Source organism: Octodon degus, unplaced genomic scaffold (genome assembly GCF_000260255.1).
Source record: "Octodon degus isolate 3935 unplaced genomic scaffold, OctDeg1.0 scaffold00204, whole genome shotgun sequence".
NCBI classification, from domain to species: Eukaryota; Metazoa; Chordata; class Mammalia; order Rodentia; family Octodontidae; genus Octodon; species Octodon degus.
This window is the reverse complement of record NW_004524780.1, coordinates 3,404,197-3,413,774: the sequence shown is the minus strand read 5'-3', so window position 1 is coordinate 3,413,774 and position 9,578 is coordinate 3,404,197.

Here is a 9,578-nt window from a genome sequence, read left to right as displayed (position 1 = left end):
ATATTCTGATATCTGAAAACTTTAAGTGAATCTCTTAAGATTCTCAAAGCATATGAATTTAGCAGCATAATGTTACAGATATCTTCACCTTTCTGTGCTTCTACATTTGTATCTACACCTGCCCGTGCAGACACTGGTACAAACAATGGTCCATATCACACTGCTTATAAGCGACAAGAAAAGTGATCATTTTAAGGGTCATTCAGCAACTGAATTTTCAGTTGGTTCTCACCCAAACACATCAGTCTGACTGACCTGGCTGTTGATCCTTCTGGTGTAAGAGTCTTCCAGAGGGCTGATTGGGCTGTAAGGGCACAGTCATTGAATCATCCGCAGCTGAGTGAGGTTATGAGGGGGTGGGCCTTCCTTAGAGAAAGCGGGTCATGAGGACCTTGAGACCGTGCTTGGTCTCTGGCCTCTTCCCCTCAGGCTCCTCCTGGGTTCTTCACTTCCTGGATCCCGTGAGTTCCCAGGTTTCCTCCACCAAACCTTTCCATAGTGATGTTTCTGCTTTGAACCAGATGAGCATAGACTGCATCCTCTGAAATAATGAACCAAAATACATTTCTCTCCTTTCTGCCTGCTAATATTGAGTATTTTGTCCTAGTAACAGCATACCTAAACAATACAATCAGGATCAAGATTGCATTTAGAATTCTAGAGCTAGAGATAGAAATAGAGATTAAAGAGAAAGATAGAGATGATGGTTTAAATTTTTCTAGGAAAGATACATCTAAGGATGCACACAAAACATAGCACAGCACCCCAGCCTCTCCTGAACACTCCCTTCTTATGCTAACCCTTTCCATGAGGTAACACTTCCTAATTTAGCTATCAATCACTTCCTATCTCTGTTAATACTATTCCTCAAGTATCTGTTCATACTATACTTTTTTATCTTTATCATAATTGCTTTCACTTTTTTTTTTTTTTTTGTATTTTTAGGGAAGGGTCTACAGGGCATTCAGTGTCTCACTACTAGATCGAACTCATAGTGATCTGCCTGTATATGGCCTCCTGAGAGCTGAGATTACAGGCATGTGCCACCATGCCTAGTCTCAGTTGCCTTCTCAGTGCACCCTTGGGGTGGGGCTGGCATGGCAGGCCTGGGGATTGAACTCCTGGTCCCTGCGCCTGCTTGCAGGCACTTTAATCCTCTACGCTATTTGGCCAGCCCTGCTTTCAATTCTTGTTTCTTCTGCTAAACATCTTTGGTTAGCCCATGTCCCATTTCCAGTACTCTTTGCATTTTTTTTTTCTTTCAAAACCAGGAATTGAACTCAGGCCCTTGTACTTGCCAGGCAGTGTGCTTATTCTACTGAGACATCTCCTTGGCCCCTTGCTCTTTGCATTTTTGTATAATATTTTATTATTGGAATATTTGCAAAGCATTTGCCCATGATACTGGTGATAGTTATTTGGCATTTTTGTTAGCTATTTATGAGCATAACTACAGTAAGCGTTCCTGTGCATGCACGTACGCCTAGCTTTTCCGTTGTGTACGTGGACTGTCAGAAATAGAAAATGCCTATTGAGCGTATTTAAACTCTGATCAAGATTATTCAGTAGTTTTGCTATAGAAGAGAGTGTGTTTCAATTCCTTTCTCTGCTCAGCAATATCTGATTTCTCAGTTTTTTAATTCTCATTAGACCAGTGAATATACCCTGTCTCTGTATGATCTAAATTTGCATTTTCTAGATTTCTAGGAGCATTCAGTACCTTGTCATATACTTTGCATATATGAAGGTCACTTTGGGAAAGGCTGTATTAAATATTTGAGAAAATATGAAGAGCAAAATCCTATGGATATAATGTTTTATGAGTGGACTTTCTTCATTGTTGTAAAATTTTATTTTATTTATTTTATTTTGAAGTTTAAACAAAAGCAATAGCAACGATACAGACTTTCAAAAGAAGATTAGAGGAAATTAACAATGGTTATTATATTGTATATTGTAAAATTTCTTATAGCCATGATTACTTGTTCTATGGTGAAAAGAGAATGACTTTGCTAAGATTTGTTTTTCTAGGATATTTTGCCCATTTTCAGCAAATTTTCTGTTCTATTTGTACATAGTATTTCTTTCTTATGTTTTTGATATCTTCCTGGTCTGTAAGGCTTGAAATTAATTGTCTGTCTTACTTCATTGTCCTTACTAAAAAAAAAAATTAGTAATTTTATTTAGTTTGAAGAACAGCATTTGAATTTGTGGATCTTCTTTAAATTTATTTTTCATGTTGTGAGCTTCTTTTCTGATATTTACAAATTCTTTTCTTTGTTTTCATATTAATTTTAACTCATTGTCTTTTTAAAAATATAGTTTATGTTTGCAGTACATACTGAGGAGAGAACTTGCACTCCCTGTGGAGTTAGTGCAGAACAGAACACATCTGACCTTCTCTCTCATCCTCTTTTGTTGCCCTCTCTCCTTCCACCCTTTGGGCCCCCTCACATGTGAGAAAGATCTATCTCACTACTTTCTCTAATTTATTTTATCATTTGGGTATGTCATGCAAGAGAAACTATATGCTACTTAACCTTGTGTTTGATTTCTTTTACTTATGATATCAGGGTATACCCATTTTCTTACAAATGACTCAAGATTTTTTCTTTCTTTCTTTGTGGTACAGCTGTACGCCCTGGTGTCTCAAAACCACATTCTCTTTTTTCACTTTTTGTTCATCCAGTCTGAACTGGGTAGTGAGACCCTGTATGAAATAAATAAATAAATAATCTTTTTTAAAAAAGAAAAGAAACTGAGGAATGTGGGGATTAGAGGCACACAGGCACATACTTCCTCATGTTAGTCAATTTGGATGAGTTTGTCTGTGTTTCAAAATTGGATTTTCTCCACCTTAATCTGCTACATCATTATGGCAGCGAGCCAATATGGCGCCAGCCACTGGAGGCCATGTGCTATTCCTGCCCTTCTCTGTCCCAATCAAATTACAACTTCCTACTTCCTTTTTGACAATATCCTGTTTCCTTGTTCCTGCCTCCTGCCCAATCACTGTCTGCCACATCACATAGACCACCCCTACACCCCACCTCCATCCTGGCCCTATAGAGCCTTTGTTCCCCTAGTCAGGCTTTCAGAAGCTTCAGGTCTTTCCTTTCCTGTGGCCTTCCGAGTACCCACAATAAAGGTTTCTTTTATCTTTCTTTTCTGTTTACTGTGGGGGGGGGGAACCTAATAAAAACCACTCCATCAACCAACATTGTCATTGTTTCATCCTCTATAAGTTTGTATATTTATGAAAAATTGACCAATCATTTTTTTTCTTAGTTTATATTTATGACACACAATGACTGCATCCATCATGGGAAACTGGTATGAATGCATGTAAGTTTACTATACACATGGTAAAGCTTGGAAAATAAATTATGAGTGGTAAATATTTTCATCAAAATGTCAACAATTAAAAAGCAGAATTATAAAGAAGACACACATAGCAGTTTTGAGTGAGACAAAAAACACTAAGTATAAAACACAAAAATTGATAAAAATATATTTGCCGTTATTCCTAATACATATTTCATTTTCCTAAGTGGGAGAGCGCTGAGAATGCAGAATAATTTAACACAGATTCCGAGTACTCACAACAATATCACAAACACAAGATTGACTATTGATCTAAAAAGCTTTCATGTTTGCCACAAATCCTCAGCATACTTAAATTAATTTTCCACCAGCTGCCCCAAATATTAATGTTAAAATGAGATCTTTTAAATTTTGTAAAGCTGGCAGAAATTAAGAAGGCTTGCTATTTGTGTGATCAGGTTGCTCGGGGAAAATATATTTGTAAAGACACAGAGAAAGGACTTAAGCTTCTTCTTGTACAGCATTTTCAAGGCCTACACGTGAGTACGTCATTAGCAGAGAAGAAAAGCAAGAAAGAAAAGGGACGGAGGTTTCCTTTGCCCCTTCAGCACTGGTCGTGCCATTCCCCCTCTTCGGGCAGCTGGCCTGTGCTCACATAATTAACTTCTTGTGCTAACATTGCCACGGGAAGTCTCATACACAGCTTCAATGCACCAAGGAGAAGCTGAACGGTTGTGACACCGGACACTCCTCCATTGATGATGTTGCTGATAATCCAACACACAACCTTCTTTCATGACTCCTTACAGACCAGAATATCAGGTTCTAAGGAAGGGCATTTTCCTTTCCCGAAGTAAAGCAAGCCGCAAAAGGGGAAATAAAAGGAGAAGTCCAAGTTCCGTGTCTTTGGAAAATAAAAACAAAGCCTAACTTTCCAATACTCCATTTTCACACCAAAAAATTTGAGGTGTATGCTAGGTGTACACACTTTCACGTTTGCTACGTATTGCCCAAGATTAGTACAGGACATTGAAGTAGAGACATTCAATTTTTCTTCTTTCAAAGGCTTGAAGCACAGATGTTGATTCAGACAAGAAATGATGACAGCCAACTGTGCAAGGATAACATTCCAGTCATATTAGGGCCAAACTTTTAGGTCTTGTACAGAGCAATCATAGTTTGAACCAGAAGGGAATGGTCAAATTGAGTGAACACAGGCTGCTTCTGAGAAGCTTAGATGGGGTTTCTCCATGTGCCCCTGCATTTGGGCAGGGGCGACCAACAAATGCAATGATTTTGTTCAGTATTCATAAGGGTGAGACTTTTCAAAGGCATGTTTGCAGGCACAAATGTCCCTGAGATGCCTCTTACAAACCTAAAACTTACCCTTCCTGGAATGTTTGCATGTGTGTGTGCGCGCGCTGGGGCGTGAGCTCCAACACACATGCTTAAATCCGTTTAAAGTATCTCACTTCCTCCAAGAGCTTGGAAACATTTACATCATACAAACAGCAGGATTCCACCTCCAAAAATATATGTTAAATTTAAAGATAATAAATAAGAGCTCCAAGAAGTATTCAAGCCAGATTTGTTTACTCTTATGCCACATACATATTGAAAAGAACACCACACTTGGTCCTGCTCATTCTTGTGTAATATAATCTGGGCTGGCCTTCCAAATCCTTACCGTGGAAGCATGAATCAGTCACCTGTGTCGCGACTCAAGAGTTAGAAAAGGCATTCAGTGCTTGCAGATGTTCTCATTGTTCCCACAAACTCCTTGATTTTCAACTATTATTTCTATTAGTTGGAATAGGTGTTTCTATTGCAACTAGGAAGTCCTAGGTACAATCGATTTGGATTTGTAGCCTTTGAAATTTTTATTAGTATATCCTTGCAGTACTAAAGATTTCATTCATTCATGGGGCAGAGTGGGAGCATGTATATAACACATCTTAAATTTTTTTAATCTCCTCATTCTTTCCATGCCTCCTCTCTCCAGCCTGGTCCTCTTTCCGCTCATAAGATAGCTATCTCCCTGTTTCCTATTATCTACCTTTTGCTTTGTCCTTAGTTTATTTATTCTTGGATCTCTTTCCCATTTCAGAAATATCTGTCCCTCTACTTCCTATTATTTTTTATTTTTCACTTTATTTATACTTTGCATTTCTCACGTAAGTGAAACCATGCGATATTGAAACTTGTGTGTCAAATTTATTTCACTTAACATGATGGTCTCAAGGTGCATCCACTTTCCTACTCAAGTTTCTTCTTTAGGACAGAGTACCGCACTGTATAAACCCCATATTTTCTTTATCCATTCATGTGCTGATAGACATATACAAACAAACAAACAAAAAATCAGTCACAACATCAGAACTATCAGGTTTCCAAAAGTGCTAGAAACGCCAGGGCTCCCCTAACATGTCAGAGTTATGCCTCTGTGGCCCCATTTGTTTTTAATTTAGCTGACACTTTTAATGCATACCCCAAAAGAGCGTGTGTTGAAAACCGAATCCTCAAACTCATGTTGGTGGTGATTAGAGGTGCAGCTTTGCTCGGGTAAAGGGAAGTAGATGAAGCGGTGTGCTGGGAGCCCATGACGACATGCGTGGCTTTGTAAGAAGAGGGAGAGTTAACTCTCCTGCTCTTCCTGTCCATGAGATGCCTTTCACTACACTACAGTTCGGCATCTGGTCTTCATGAGCTGTGGGTGCCATGCTGTGCTTTCAGCTTCTGGAAGCAGGAGGCGAATGAACCACTATTCTCTATGAATTACTCTGCCCTGGGAGCTTTGTCATGGCAACAACAAAAAGCCTAAGTAGATACAGTGGTTCTAGTATGGTCATTCCACAGTAAACCAGAGACGATAGTCAGTGAACTATTCTGCATAGAGTTAGAGCTACTTCTGGGGCTCATTGTCCCCAACAGGCTTGCCTGGGAGTCCTGTGTTTTTGCCTGGATTTCTGCTTGGCTGGAGAGTGAAAGACGACTATTTTAGAAGCTGACATCAAATACTTTATCTTCCCAACATTACATTTGCATGCTTTAAGTATAGGAGAGGTTCATACTTCACAGACCCTCAGTCATGGGAATCTGGGGGAAAAGCATAGTGCTGTGAGGAAAAATACAGGCACGCATTACAGTCTATGCCTCTCATTGTTTCTTAATGTACAGTGATTGATCAAAACATGAATGCTGAAATTTAAAAATTCTTATAGTCCAAGAGATGTGGCCAGAGCTTCTCCATGCTTTGAACACACTCATCCCGTCATTCTTGCCACTTTCTGAAGCAGGTCTGGAGTGTTCTTTCCTGAGTGTCTTTATGAGATACGATCAGAAGCCCCATCGGTGCTGCTAAGCACCATCCAATGGAAGACAGCTCATAAAAATAGGACACTGTGTCCTCACCCACCTTTGCTGCCCCTGGATCTGGCACCATATGACTTCTGACTCTTCTCCAAAGTCAAAATGACCATGAAGGGCAAACATTAAATCCATTCAGGACAATGAGGTAACCAGGACAGTGCAATGAAAGCCAAGGTCAGAGGCATTCGTGGACTCCATTGTGGGACTACAGCTAACCTGTAGGGTAGGCTGCCTGAGGCAGAGGGAGAAGGTAGGGCCTGAACCTCACTAGTGACATTTTCAGTCTTGTGTGTTTTACCTTGTAGGTCATCCCTGTTGATTAAGAACATGAAATGACCTATCACCCTGAGCCAAGCACACTGAGGTTTATAGCAGCACCGTGCATAATACAGCTAAAGATTGGAAGCAGCCTGTAGGTGCATCCAAAGATGAGTAGAAAAAACCATAATGTGGTTTTTACACAAAATGGGGTGCTACTCTCCCATAAAGTAGGGTAAACTTGAGTGATTTGTAGAATGGGTGCACCTGGAGACCATACTGTTAAGTAAAATAAAGCAGATACTCGCGCTTCGTATCATGCAATTTCTTGAATCTAAGAAACCCAATAATAAAACATAGATAATAAGGCTTGGAAAAATAGATCTTTCTAAATGGGAAGGGGATTGAGAGATGGAGGGGTGGGAGGGAAAGGAAAGGAAAGAGGTGAAAAAAGAGCTAAAAGGTCCTGTGTATATTACAAATCCCTCTGAAGAATGCAATCATCATATACAGCAAGCACGCAGCAATAAAAATTAAAAATTGAAGAAAAGATACCTACAGTAATTCACATTCTCTAATAGCTACATTCAAAGAAGTGGAAAGCAATCATGGAGTGAATTTAAATATCGTACAGCATCTATTCATTTCAAACTGAAAACAATAGCAAAGGTGCTAGCGAGCTACTCTGCATTCTTACTTTTCTATTAAACCTTTGAAAACCAGTGTGTGTTTGGCAAGCACAGCATGTCACAATTGGAACTCAAGCTTTTGAGGTCCTCCGGAGGAGTGGGTGGCTGGTAGATGCCATCTTGGACAACACTTATATAGACAATGGGGAAAGAAACCTGCAGGAGTGCTTCGGTTTCATCCACACCTTCCAAGAGTTTGTGCAGAGCACAGCCCTGAGATTGCAGTGGGCCTATTGGACCCCTGGAATGAAGAAAAGGGTGTCAATTTGAAAACTCTTCAGGAGTAGAATTTGATCATTTTAGATTATGCCATCTGAGACCGGGGATGCTTTCTCTTTGAAAGCTTTGTGGTTAACCTTTGTTCATCTGTATTACACACATATGAAAAAGTGTTTGATTTACTCTTTAATTCTATGACTGAGGCTGCATTGGAGTGGACCTCAAGAAAGGACACGTGCTGTATGGCACAAAGGCCAGTGGGTGGGCTGTGTGTGAGGAATATGCCAGTGAACCACGGGGTATGCCACACACAGTGTGACCCACGTGTGTCAGACTCTGAATGTGCCTTAGTCCTTTGCTGTGGTGGCCAGATCAGAGCTCTGCAGTAACCAGCGACACCACTATAGAGGTCTCTCCTTTTATCCTAGGAGTCCTCTAAGCAATAGGGCAGAAATTCATGACCGTGTGAATTTCCCTGCATTTCTTCTCTTCTCTTCCTCTTAGTTTACACACTTACAAAATAGCATACTAATGCCTAATAGGCAGGGATCACAGTAGGTAATGAATTAGGTCTTTAAAATATCCAAGCAGGGTAGAGTTTACAGAAATATTCAATATCACTACCGTTACATTATTGGTAGGAGGTATGGTAGAAACAGAAGAACCAGAAGATTAGACATGCCTGTGAATTTTTTTCTTTAGGATCTATTCATTTATGAAAAAATAATATAATTTGAAGCTTAATATTATTTTTTGAAGCTTAATATTAAATGGAAGTGAAGAGAAAGAAAAATCCCCAATTGTAGAGGATGGTACATAATTCCAAATAATTGTTCTATTTTGCTCTGTGGTATGAATTTATGTATAAAATATCAAGAAGCTAGTACTACAGATTTTTGAAAAACTCAGAAGCAAATATAAATGTAAATACAAAATATAACATTATGGTAAAATTTCACATTTCTTAATCCTTCCCCTCCAACCAGATAATCTCCCCTTGTTCTCACCTCTGCCTGGCTCCTTGGGCCCAGTTGAGAGGTCTTGGTGGCATCACCCTTCTCCTAAAAGAACCCATGTCCCTTGTGTCCTGATGGCACTACTTGCTGTGGCAATACAGCATGTTGTCCCCAGAGTCAAGGAGACACACCACGTGATGGACACCACTACAAAGCAGGACTTAATTTAAGTCCAGTCCTGAGCAGGACTTAAATTACCCAGTTGGTTTTCCATGTTTACTTGTGAGTCTGCCCAAGGCCTTGGCCCTTTGTCTGAAGATGGGCAGTGGACTCAGTAAGTGAACCTCTGTGAGTTGCTGGTCCCAGATGAAGCCGATAATGGCAGGTGAAGCTGTGAAGCCTCAACAGAACAGACAAGGTCACTGCCAAGGACACCTGGCTCCAACCTCAACCAGATAAACACTGTAGCCTCAGCCTTCTCACTCCCAGGGGAGGATCTTCCTGGAGTTGACACAAGTCTCCTAAACTAACACAGTGCCTTACTTGGAGAAGTTCTTCAACGGTTCCTGCCCTTCTTGAGTATTCTCCTCCCTTGTTCTGATAACTAAATAAATACAGGCCACCCAGAGAAGGTCTTGGTCTTAGTCCCAAGAGAATCTCAGATTCTGAGAGAGGACTTTGATGCTGCTGGAACCCTGAAATCTCTCCATTTGTCTGTTTTATGTAGCCCTCACTCTCCACTCATGTGGGAGATTGTGGGCCT